This window comes from Procambarus clarkii, chromosome 10 (assembly GCF_040958095.1).
Source record: "Procambarus clarkii isolate CNS0578487 chromosome 10, FALCON_Pclarkii_2.0, whole genome shotgun sequence".
Taxonomy (NCBI): Eukaryota; Metazoa; Arthropoda; class Malacostraca; order Decapoda; family Cambaridae; genus Procambarus; species Procambarus clarkii.
Window position 1 is genome coordinate 37,287,695 of NC_091159.1, and position 13,296 is coordinate 37,300,990.

The 13,296-nt window shown below is 49.9% G+C and overlaps 1 protein-coding gene across 5 annotated transcripts in view; it reads left to right on the plus strand.

The window, feature by feature from the left end:
* Positions 1–13,296, plus strand: part of LOC123745301 (EEIG family member 2) — a 283,313-nt gene that overhangs the window by 213,149 nt on the left and 56,868 nt on the right. The gene's annotated exons all lie outside the window — the stretch shown is intronic.

Consider the following 13,296-nt stretch of genomic DNA (forward strand, 5'->3'; position numbering starts at 1 on the left):
GACGCGGGGTGATATCTATTTGATGGGCTTCTGGGAGTTCTTCTACTCCCCAAGCCCGGCCTGAGGCCAGGCTTGACTTGTGAGCGTTTGGTCCACTAGGCTGTTGCTTGGAGCGGCACGTAGGCCCACATATCCACAACAACCCGGTTGGTCCGGCACTCTTTGAAGAAAACTATCTACATTACAGATAGAATCACAACAGAGTGATGCATCAAATAAACAAATCCACAAGGGCCGTGACGAGGGTTCGAACCTACGTCCGACATGATCCCAGGCGCTGCCTTAATCGACTGAGCTACGACATGGTAAAAGAATTGCAACTGGAAGTTCTACTGCCCTTACTTGGATCCTGCAGCCTCTCCGAGACACAAACCAGGATTTTACACAACTCCCCCCCCCCCCCATGCACCCGAGCTCTGTCAACAAGCTGTTCTACCTCTTCGCTCTTACTTCATTACACACACAAATCACAATAGCGTGATGCATCAAATGAACAATTCCACAAGATTTTTTTTACCATGTAGTAGCTCAATTGATTAAAGCAGCGTCTGGGATCCCCTGGGAAGCAGACATTCTGCTCTCTGAACGTAGGTTCGAACCCTTGTCACGGCCGTTGTGGATTTGTTCATAATCTGATTTTTGTGTCATCTGCCAAGGGTATGAGGACACGATAGGAGGTGAGGGGAGGGGTGAGGACACGATAGGTGGGGTGGGGGTGAGAACACGATTGGTGGGGGGGGTGAAAACACGATTGGTGGGGGGGTGAGAACACGATTGGTGGGGGGGGGGGTGAGGACACGATAGGTGGGGGGTGGGGGTGAGGACACGATAGGTGGGGGGTGGGGGTGAGGACACGATAGGTGGGGGGGGGGTGAGGACACGATAGGTGGGGGGGGGGTGAGGACACGATAGGTGGCGAAGGGGGGTGAGGACATAACATGATAAACATCGCTGTTTAACATGTTATTTTCTGCTGCCTAGTCGAAAACTTGATTAATTTCTGTTTGTAGTTTTTCAATGTCTTGAGCAGAGGTAATGTTCATGCTGATTTTTGTGTCATCTGCAACGGATGATACAAAGCTGTGACTTGTATTTGAGTCTATATCTAATATGAGAATAAGGACAAGCAGTGGTACAAGGAGTGGAGGCAAGCAGTGTGCACAAGGGGTGGTGGTGGGAGGGAGAACATGTGGTGAGCAGGTCACCAGGCCCGCGTCACGTGACTCTGGAGGAGTCTGGTGATAAGATGCACATCTAGTGACGGAGGTAACTGATAGCAGTATTGCCTAGGGCCCCTCGGTGTGAAATTTTCGTAGAGGGCGTTAGTTGCTTGCACTCTACTATATTAATAATAGTGTTGCATATTAATAATAATACTTTGACCCTTATTGTCTTGTAGAGTAGAGTGGAGTTGATAAACATTGGCGTCATCCTAACCATCCTGCTTCACATGCCTAAGGAGACCACTTATATTATATATAAATAATATAATATACATATTAATAAATGAGGTCCAGTCAGTGACCGGGCCGCGAGGACAGTGATCCTTGGAACGGCTTCTAGGCACAATACTACAAACGTAGTACTGACTGGAGTAATTGTGGAAGTTTATCAAGGAATTGATTGATTAACACCGAGTATTAGGTTGTACTAGACACTATAGCTACCGTGCAGGGAGTGGGTGGTGGGCCAGTACCAGGGTTGTGGTCCCTCCTGGGGAGGGTACCACCCTCCACGGTACAAGGGCAGGCCGGAACTACGGTAGGCGGATGCAGGGGGGGGGGGGGATTATAAGGGGGAGAGGCAGGCCACTATGGTACATCTCGTGGTTAATTAGTTCATATCCCTGCCACCATGTGGCTGATGCCTGGTTCTGTTGGTGGCGGAGTTCCCACCTGCTTGTGTGCATCGTTTTATTGAACATATGAACAAAATATACTTAATTGAGGTACCTGGTTGATACCGGGTTGATGGTGTTCTGGGAGTTCTTCTACTCCCCAAGCCCGGCCCGAGGCCAGGCTTGACTTGTGAGACTTTGGTCCACCAGGCTGTTGCTTGGAGTGGCCCGCAGGCCCACATACCCACCACAGCCCGGTTGGTCCGGCACTCCTTGGAGGAAACTATCTAGTTTCCTCTTGAAGATGTCCACGGTTGTTCCGGCAATATTTCTTATACTCGCTGGTAGGACGTTGAACAACCGCGGGCCTCTGATGTTTATAAAGTTCTCTATAATTGTGCCTATGGCACCTCTGCTCTTCACTGGTTCTATTCTGCATTTTCTTCCATATCGTTCACTCCAGTACGTTGTTATTTTACTGTGTAGATTAGGGACCTGGCCCTCCAGTATTTTCCATGTGTATATTATTTGATATCTCTCCCGTCTCCTTTCTAGTGAGTACATTTGGAGAGCTTTGATACGATCCCAATAATTTAGGTGTGCGTTGTGGGAGGTGAGGTGTAACTTGACCTGACCGTATGATTGACTGTGAGCATGCGGGAGCCCTGGAGACTAGTGTGTCGTAGGCCGCATTAACTACCTGTCCATTGATGCAGGAAGATTAAGGTTGGTTGTTTCTGGTCAAATACTGGCGTAGTATTGTCCCTAGGGTACGACATGGAGTGTTTTGGTATATATATCTTCCTTCCGTCAGTGTACCGGAGAACAGGGAGTGGGCCTGATGGCGAGGCCTTGTTGCTTGACGTGAAGTTTACTGCTCTGAAAGGCATTGTAATTTTAGATTTCAAACAGCTGGGAATGTTGATAATGTTGAACTGCCTGCTCTTCTATGCTGTTATTCGCTGTAGCTTGTTCTGGCCTTGTTGTTCCTGGGGCTGGGGAGCTACGACTCTGGACCCGCTTCTCAATTCGTCTTCAGGTTCCAGAGCCTGGTGGATTATGGATGAACTGTGTCCATCATATAGCAATGGACCCCTGTGGTCGTATAGGGACACGTTCTTGTTTTGAGAAAAAATATTGTCTTGGAAAAAGCACTGAGCCAATTTGACGGAAGGGATATAATTACGGGGTAGGAGGTGGGGGGGGGGGGGGTGAGGAGAGGGGAAAGGCGAAGTGACCACCCTGGACTGTCTAGGTTGCAGCCCCGAACTATCGGACCTTCCCCCTTCCCCTCTGTACGGTGGACAGTCTCACACAGCCTGTAGAGGTGACCTGGAGGCAAGATGACAGTTGTGTGGTGACCAGTCACCTGGTTACTGGTGCCTCGCCTACATTATGTATGCCAGGCTGGACAGCGAACACTAAACATCAAAGAATATAATGTTTTCTTTTAAAGTCCGTTATTTAACCTAAGGTAATTTTTACCACATTTACCATGACCTGTAAACTACGCCACCCTCCTCCTCCTCCTCCTCAGTATCCTCGTCTTTCATTCCATCGTCAATTTCTTTCTCGGTTGCTCCCCCCCCCCCGCCCCCCTGTTGCCCCTTTGGCCGCCTTCTCACATTCCTCTTCCGTGCAACATGATCCAGACACCACTAGACAGGCTCAGCTCCTAATCCCAAGGAACAGCTGCGTAAATCTATATGTGGCTGGCATCACATCATCAGTAACTTGAGCACCATACTGGTATTGTTGTTGCTGGGGTTCAAGTGCTCACGTGACGCACTCCACAAGTATTGGCATCGTGTTCTGAACACCAGTATTGCCAATGAAACTAATTCTTAGATTATCCTTGAAATGCGTGTTTCCAGCGTTGCCTGAGAGGCGCTTACTTTTCCAGCCCCTAAACGGTTTTTGGGAACCTTGGTAAAGTGAGGTAATTATCAGGTGGGAGCGCGAAGCCAGTGTGTGGATATATATATACCACTTGGAACGGATATGAAGACAAGGAGCTGAAATATCCACCTGCAAGATACATTTGCAGGAGCTAATTTTATTTTGGCACTCATCGGTCACGAATGTTTCTCGGTGGCTACTGTGTAAGTATTGTATTTGTCTGAATTTTGCATAATTTGTGTGAAGTCTTGTGTCTAGCATCTTGCTGAAGGTCACCTTTAGACTGGAGTTATTGAAAGAGCGGCCCGTCCTCAAACAATGGCCAGATGTTCATTAATCCAACAGTCAAACCCACTCTATCTGAATGGAAAAGACTTTACATGTCCCCGGGGACAACCCAGGAGGAGGGGGGGGGACGTCCCAGGGACACATCCCTTTAAGGACGCAACCCGTCCGCCAACCCGCCTGCTTTCATAACTCTCACTGTATTTCCCACTTCCAAACTTCCTTTCACCTATGCCTCTCCAGCCTCTTTACTCCCCCCCCCCTCCCTAAAAAAATATGGTCATTCCATCCAGCGCTGACCCCTGCTTTATGGGGTTCTGGGAGTTGTTCTACTCCCCAAGCCCGGCCCGAGGCCAGGCTCGGCCCCAAAGCCTCATTCATCAATTTTTATGTGCTGTTCATTCAAATTATGAAATTTTATGAAATATAAACGATAATGATTATATATTAGCATATTGTGTATATACCAGGTCGAATGTTAGGTGTTTTGGTACTATTGGTAATTATTTGAAGTACATTGGTGAAGCATTTTCACAGTTGATTCGAAAAGACAGCGAAGCACTGTTCGGGAAATGTTGGAACGTCATTAGCAGAATCCAACCCGTCCTCCAAACAAAGACCCAAAAGTGGTTCCATGCACCCGCCAAACCCCCTGTTTATGAATGAAAAAACGGTTTACACACGACTCGACTGTTGACGTTCGAACACTTCCGGAACAAGTTCTTCACTGACGAATTTTGTTCGAACCACAACGCTGTAAATGTTTCACCCACGTACTACAAATAATCGCCAACAGAACCTAAACACTTAACCTAACCTATGCCTATATATGCACAATATGCTAATATATTGAAATATTAATTTATATTTGAGAACATTCCTATTTTGAATGAACGGCGTGTTAAAATTTATGATTGCGTCTGTGGGGTTGACCGCTGGATGGAATGCACTTGAGTCGAGGATAAGTTGCAGAGTCGTTTGTAAAGCGTTTCAATTCATAAACGGGAGTGGGAGGGGGGGGGGGGAAACTGGTGGCTGCATGGAATGAACTTTACCCATTGGTTATGAGGACAGGTTGTTATCACGACTCGCAACTAAGTTTGAACTTAATGATTAAGTTCAAACTTCGGACATTAATCCCCGGAACCAAGACAAGGTATAAACTGTGACCGGGCAGTACACCAGGGGCGCCGCCTCCGCCTGCCAGAGTTTCTCTAGACATCGTCGCCGGGTAAACGAGACGAGGGTCAGTTGTGTGTGGACTCGTCGCGTGTGTCAGGTGATACAGCCCTGAACTACACTGTTGTCATGTGTCATCACTCATCACATTAGCTGAAGAATATCACCACGTGTTGACGCCACCACCAGCACGGTAGTTGACAGTCGTGGCTGCGGTGTTGACGCCACCACCAGCACGGTAGTTGACAGTCGTGGCTACGGCGTTGACGCCACCACCAGCACGGTACTTGACAGTCGTGGCTACGGTGTTGACGCCACCAACAGCACGGTAGTTGACAGTCGTGGCTACGGTGTTGACGCCACCACCAGCACGGTAGTTGACAGTCGTGGCTACGGTGTTGACGCCACCACCAGCACGGTAGTTGACAGTCGTGGCTACAGTGTTGACGCCACCACCAGCACGGTAGTTGACAGTCGTGGCTACGGTGTTGACGCCACCACCAGCACGGTAGTTGACAGTGGAGGCTCAGTTGGGGGGTACTAGTTGTGCTCACTTGGGAATGTCTTCTTTAACTGACATTGTTTCCCATGTGTGCACTGCTCCCCCCTCCCCAACGCCAGACACTGCAGCAGCCCCACATCACCACGCCAGGCACTGCAGCAGCCCCACATCACCACGCCAGGCACTGCAGCAGCCCCACATCACCACGCCAGGCACTGCAGCAGCCCCACGCCAGGCACTGCTGCAGCAGCCCCCCCACGCCAGGCACTGCTGCAGCAGCCCCCCCACGCCAGGCACTGCAGCAGCAGCCCCCCCACGCCAGGCACTGCAGCAGCAGCCCCACGCCAGGCACTGCAGCAGCAGCAGCCCCACGCCAGGCACTGCAGCAGCAGCAGCCCCACGCCAGGCACTGCAGCAGCAGCAGCCCCACGCCAGGCACTGCAGCAGCAGCAGCCCCACGCCAGGCACTGCAGCAGCAGCAGCCCCACGCCAGGCACTGCAGCAGCAGCAGCCCCACGCCAGGCACTGCAGCAGCAGCAGCCCCACGCCAGGCACTGCAGCAGCAGCAGCCCCACGCCAGGCACTGCAGCAGCAGCAGCCCCACGCCAGGCACTGCAGCAGCAGCAGCCCCACGCCAGGCACTGCAGCAGCAGCAGCAGCCCCACGCCAGGCACTGCAGCAGCAGCAGCAGCCCCACGCCAGGCACTGCAGCAGCAGCAGCCCCACGCCAGGCACTGCAGCAGCAGCAGCCCCACGCCAGGCACTGCAGCAGCAGCAGCCCCACGCCAGGCACTGCAGCAGCAGCCCCACACCACCATGCTGGGTCTCCATTGCCTTGCAGCATGATCACTTGGTTTTCTAGTTTGTGTATTTTCTGTAATTGTGTTGTGGTAGGCCCCCCTCCCCCCCCTGTGTGAAGGTGTGGTGGGAGGCGGCTTCGGTCCCGTAGTCTAGCCTCTAAAATTTCTCCGTGAATGCTAATTGACATTTGTTTGTAATTCTAAGAAGCGGGAGTAGAAAAGTTGTAGATATGCTGCAAGCTGCCGCATTCTTTGGGAACAGAAGAACTTCCAAAACTCACTCCTGGTACACTTCCCCCTCCCGCCCGCCTCCCTCTTGCCCGCCTTTCCGTTGAGCACAGCGACACTAATTAATGAAGTTTGGCCAGTAACCGTGCAGGTTTCCTGGTAAATCGATCCCAGGCCGGATGTTTGCCTCGTGGCTGTCGTCGACCCGGCCCACCTCCGCTGCTGATTACCACCCCAGACTAATGATATTTGAGCTATAGATATTTTTTCTATACTTGGTAGCCAGGATTACTTCTAATCTTAGTTCGTGCGTGGGCGACCATGTAACATGGTGAATAACTTCCTGTCTGTTTAATGTATTAGTTGTGGCCTCTTGTTGTGTGTACTACATTGTTGACTCAAGACACTCGTCACACACCGTATTGGCAGCATCAGTAACCATGAGGGTGACGTGCCTCAAGCCTCGGGACATGAGTGATGCACAGGATGACCCGCGGGGTTATTGCCAACACTTGAACTTGCAAGTGTGTGACGGACCACCCGCGCCCGCCTGCACGGGTACTGATAAGTGGCGTGGAAGGGAAGTGGCTTGAACACAACATGTGAAAACGTGAACTCCTCTGTAGAAGACACTGAAAAACTGCAGGCAGATAGTAATAAGGTCTTCGATTGGGCAACTGAAAATAACAAGTTTAACGGTGACAAGTTCTTGGTACTTAGGTATGGTTTAAACGAAACACAGGGTACAGGACACAGTCATAGAAGGGAAGCAACATGTAAAAGATCTGGGAATTAAGAAGTCTGACGACCTAACATTTAGTGAACATAACAGAGCAAATATAGCGGCGGCCAGGAAAATGGTAAGATGGATTATGAGAACGTTCAAATCCAAGGACCGCACAGCCATGCTAATACTATTTAAATCACTGGTGCTGTCCCGTCTTGAGTATTGCTCGGTACTCGCTTTCCCTTTCAGAGCGGGAGAGATCTTTGAATTGGAGGGAAATACAGAGAACATATACGGCACGCATAGACACGCTAAAACGTATAAATTATTGGGACCGTCTTAAACCTCTCAAAATGTACTCTCTAGAAAGGAGACGAGAAAGATATCAAATAATATATACATAGAGCATACTGGAAGGCCAGGCTCCAAATTTGCACAGTAGAATAGCAACATACTGGAGCGAAAGACACGTAAGGAAATGCAGAATAGAATCAGTGAGGAGTTTTGATTGTGCCACTTAGATAAGTAAATGCAAGAAGTGCCGGACCAACCAGGCTGTGTTGGATATGTGGGCCTGCGGGCCGCTCAAAACAATAGCCTGTTGGACCAAGTTTTCACAAGTCGAACCAGGTCTCAGGTCGGGCTCGGGGAGTAGAACAACTCCAGAAACCTTCTCCAGGTATTACACACAGAAATCACAATAGCGTGATGAATCAAATGAACAAATCCACAAGGGCCGTGATGAGGGTTCGAACTTACGCCCAGAATGATCGAATCCTCATTATCGTAAGTTCAAACCCCTCATCATGGCCCTTGTGGATTTGTTCCTCTCCAGGTATACCTAGGAGATGTAGTGGTGATAATTAGCAAGTGGGATCGCTGAGGTGGTAGTTAAGAGAAGTCAAGTGGCAGGATGGTAACTGGACAATGGGTGTTGCAGGTGGGAAGGGGACGTTGGTTGGTTGGTTGGCGTGAATGGTGAGAAGGGAAGTTGTTACTTGGGCTGTAAGGGCTGTGATAGCCACTAATAGCCTCTGATAACTACTCTGGTAGATTTTACGACCAGACACTTCATTGGCGCCTCCAGATAGACTATAGCCTGCTCTACAGGTGTCCCTTGTGATGGTACGAGTGGTGAGAACCTGTGTGAGGCTCCTCTCTTGGCAGACACCTTGTCTGATCCTTGAGCCAGACCAGGCTGGTGCTGGTAACTGTGGCTCCTGACCAATACAAGACCGCACATGACCACACCCACACACGTAGGGGGCCTGACGGCTCAGTGGACAGCACTCTGGACTCGTAATCCTAGGAGTCTGGGTTCGATCCCTGGTGATGACAGAAACAAAATGGGCAGTTTCTTTCACATTGATGATCCTGTTACCTAGCAGTAAATAGGTACCTGGGAGTTAGACAGCTCTTACGGGCTGCTTCCTGTGTGTGTGTGTGTGTGTGTGTGTGTGTGTGTGTGTGTGTGTGTGTGTGTGTGTGTGTGTGTGTGTGTGTGTGTGTGTGTGTGGAGGGGGGAGAATAGTAGTTAGTAACAGTTGATTGACAGTTGAGAGACGGGCCGAAAGAGCAGAGCTCAACCCCTGCAAGCACAATTAGGTGAATACACATCTGCACATGCACAGAGACTACAGGACGACCTGGACAGGCTTGAGGAATGGTCTAGAAAATGGCTACTAAAGTTCAACTCAGGAAAGTGCAAAGTAATGAAATTAGGCGAAGGGAGCAGAAGGTTGAACACAAGGTACCATCTGGGAGGTGAAAGTCTACAAGAGTCAAATAGAGAGAGAGATCTGGGGGTTGATATCACACCGAACCTGCCCCCAGAGGTCCACATTAAAAGGATATCTTCAGCGGCATATGCTAGACTGGCCAACATAAGAACTGCCTTTAGAAACTTGTGTGAGGAATCGTTCAGGACCCTTTATACCACTACCCAGGATTGTCGGACCAATCCTGGAATATGCAGCTCCAGCTTGGAGTCCATACCTAATTAAACACAAGACAAAGTTAGAGAACATTCAGAGATATGCCACCAGACTAGTCCCGGAACTGAGAGGTATGAGCTTCGAGGAAAGGGAGCTGAACCTCTCGTCCCTGGAAAACAGAAGAGTGAGGGGAGACATGATAATCGCCTACAAAATTCTCAGGGAATTGACAGGGTGGACATAGACAAACTTTAGCACAGGTGAAACACGAACACGGTGACACTGGGGGAAACTTAGTACCCAGATGAGCCACAGACATTAGATTTTTTCAGTGTCAGAATAGTTAACAAATGGAATGCATTAGGCAGTGATGTGGTGAAGGCTGACTCCATACACAGTTTCAAATGTAGATATGATAGAGCCCAGTAGGCTCAAGAATCTGTACATTAGTTGATTGACGGTTGAGAGGCGGGACCAAAGAGCCAAAGGTCAACCTCTGCAAGCACAACTAGGTGAATACAATTCTGTATCCTGTGTCAGGAGGCCAGACACAGGATACAGAATAGGAGATGAAGCACTTTATGAAACAGACAGAGAGAAAGATCTAGGAGTTGATATCACACCAAACCTGTCTCCTGAAGCCCACATAAAAAAATTACATCTTCGGCATACGTTAGGCTGGCTAATATCAGAACAGCCTTCAGGATCCTGTGTAAGGAACCATTCAATACCTTGTATACGACATATGTAAGACCAGTCCTGGAGTATGCGGTCCCAGCATGGAACCCGTACTTTGCCAAGCACAAGACAAAGCTGGAAAAAGTTCAGAGGTATGCCACTAGGCTAGTCCCTGAATTAAGAGGTATAAGTTATGAAGAAAAGCTGCGTGAAATGAATCTCACAACACTGGAAGACAGAAGAGTAAGGGAAGACATGATCATTACCTACAAAATTCTCAGGAATTGACAGGGTAGATAAGGATAAACTGTTTAACACTGGTGGGACGCGAACAAGGGGACACAGGTGGAAACTAAGTACCCAAATGAGCAACAGGGAAGTTAGAAAGATTTTTTTCAGTGTCGGAGTAGTTAATAGATGGAATGTACTAGGAAGTGATGTGGTGGAGACTGACTCCATACACAGTTTCAAATGTAGATATGATAGAGCCCAGTAGGCTCAGGAATCTGTACATCAGTTGATTGACGGTTGAGAGGTGGGACCAAATGCTAGAGCTCAACCCCCGCAATCCCAAATAGGTGAGTACAAGTGGGTGAGTACAAAAGCACACGTAGACATGAGCACGTTAGAGGAAAGGCAAGATAGTGGAGGGGGGGAGGGGAGACATGATAACAACATGCAGGATTCTAAGGGAACTTAACAAGTAGCCAAAGCGGCGTTGTTCCAAGCTAGGAACAGCAGTAGGCATCCCACCCTCCTGATTAGATCGTACATATATTGACGTAAAAGGCTACCTACCTACCTTGAGGCAATTAGATAAAAGAATTTGGTACTGTTCACTTTATGGAGTCCGAAAAAATGAAGCTAAATCACAAACATGTATTCCTAGGCCTAGTGTAGCATATATATATATATATATATATATATATATATATATATATATATATATATATATATATATATATATATATATATATATATATATATATATATAAAATACACACACACACACACACACACACCATATTAGTCCTCAGATAGCATGCATTAGGCCTAGGTAGGTTAGTTTAGGTTGTCTGTGCAACATTAAATACATAACCTTTACCGGGTTGTTCAAATTCAGTAGTTCCTATTTTTACTTTCTAATTTCCTTTTAGGTCAGTAAATGTGCGATAGTCCTCCTCGTCACTATAAGTACTACCTAGACGGGAGGATGGGCTACACAACCTGGGGGCATTGTTCGAAACTGCAGACGCAAATTAGTCACACACTTCAGGAAGAATTTTGTCAAGTGTTTAGATCAGGCAATAAATGGAATAGGTAACACGCACAATCGACTTGAGAATGGTCCAGGACGGACCGAAACGTCGTCGTCCCTTCACTCTCTACTGTGTGGTCTGGTCAGAAATACACGCAGAAGTCGTTGAAGCTGATTCGATTCAAACTTTTAAATGTAAATATGATAAAAGCGTGAGAAATGAGTCATTGCATGAATCTTGAGAATGTTGGTAAGACGGTGCCAGGAGCCTAGCGCGGCCGTGCAAGCACATCTAGGCGAGTGCACGACACGAAGGGTATGGTGGTGGTGGTGATGTGCACTATATCGGTACAAGTGATAGTGAATGATGCACCAGATGGCACTCACATGGCTGCTTCCCCCCTCTCGCCATGCAAGCCCTCACCCAGCCTGGTGCGCCGCTCCCCACACCCAGCCTGGTGCGCCGCCCCCCACACCCAGCCTGGTGCGCCGCCCCCCACACCCAGCCTGGTGCGCCGCCCACCCACACCCAGCCTGGTGCGCCGCCCACCCACACCCAGCCTGGTGCGCCGCCCCCCACACCCAGCCTGGTGCGCCGCCCCCCACACCCAGCCTGGTGCGCCGCCCCCCACACCCAGCCTGGTGCGCCGCCCACCCACACCCAGCCTGGTGCGCCGCCCACCCACACCCAGCCTGGTGCGCCGCCCCCCACACCCAGCCTGGTGCGCCGCCCCCCACACCCAGCCTGGTGCGCCGCCCCCCACACCCAGCCTGGTGCGCCGCCCCCCACACCCAGCCTGGTGCGCCGCCCCCCACACCCAGCCTGGTGCGCCGCCCCCCACACCCAGCCTGGTGCGCCGCCCACCCACACCCAGCCTGGTGCGCCGCCCCCCACACCCAGCCTGGTGCGCCGCCCACCCACACCCAGCCTGGTGCGCCGCCCACCCACACCCAGCCTGGTGCGCCGCCCCCCACACCCAGCCTGGTGCGCCGCCCCCCACACCCAGCCTGGTGCGCCCCCCCCCCCCCCCTCCACACTGGAGCTTGCCTGTAGAGTATCTCTGGAGTGTTTCTACTCCCATATACGGCACGCAAAACATACGGCATACATAGACGCGACAAATCGCCAAATTTATTGGGATCGTCTCAAAGCTCTCTAAATATACTCACTAGAAAAGAGACGAGAGAGAGATCAAATAATATACACGTGGAAAATACTGGAGGGGCCAGGTCCCAAATCTACACAGTAAAATATCAACATACTAGAGTGAATGGTATGGATGGCAATCAGAGAAAACTGAATAAAGATCAGAGGTCCGCGGTTGTTCATCATCCTCCCAGCGAGCATAAGAAATATTGCCGGAACAACCGTGGACATCTTCAAGAGGAAACTAGATAGTTTTCTTCAAGACGTGCCGGACCAACCGGGCTGTAGTGGATATGTGGGCTTGCGGGCCGCTCCAAGCAAACAGCCTGTTGGACCAAGCTCTTACAAGATGACTGGCCTCGGGCCGGGCTTGGGGAGTAGAACAACTCCCAGAACCCCATCAACCAGGTATCCCCAAGCCCGGCCTGAGGCCAGGCTCGACTTGGTCCAAAAGGCTGTCGCTTGGAGCGGTCCGCAGGCCCACATATCCAATACAGCCTGGTTGGTCCGGCACTTCTTGCAAGAACTTATCTAATTTCTTCTTGAAGTCCACCTTTGTTCCGGCAATATTTCTAATGCTTGTTGAGTGTTGAACAGCTGTGGACCTCTGATATTCAGCCAATGCTCTCTGATTGTGCCTACGACACCTCTACTCCTCACTGGTTCTATTCTACATTTCCTTCCGTACCTTTCGCTCCAGTATGTTATTCTACTGTGCAAATTTGGGACCTGGCCCTCCAGTATCTTCCATGTGTATATTTTTTGATACCTCTCTCGTCTTCTTTCCAGAGGACTTTCCCAGTAGTTTAGGTGGTTTATCGT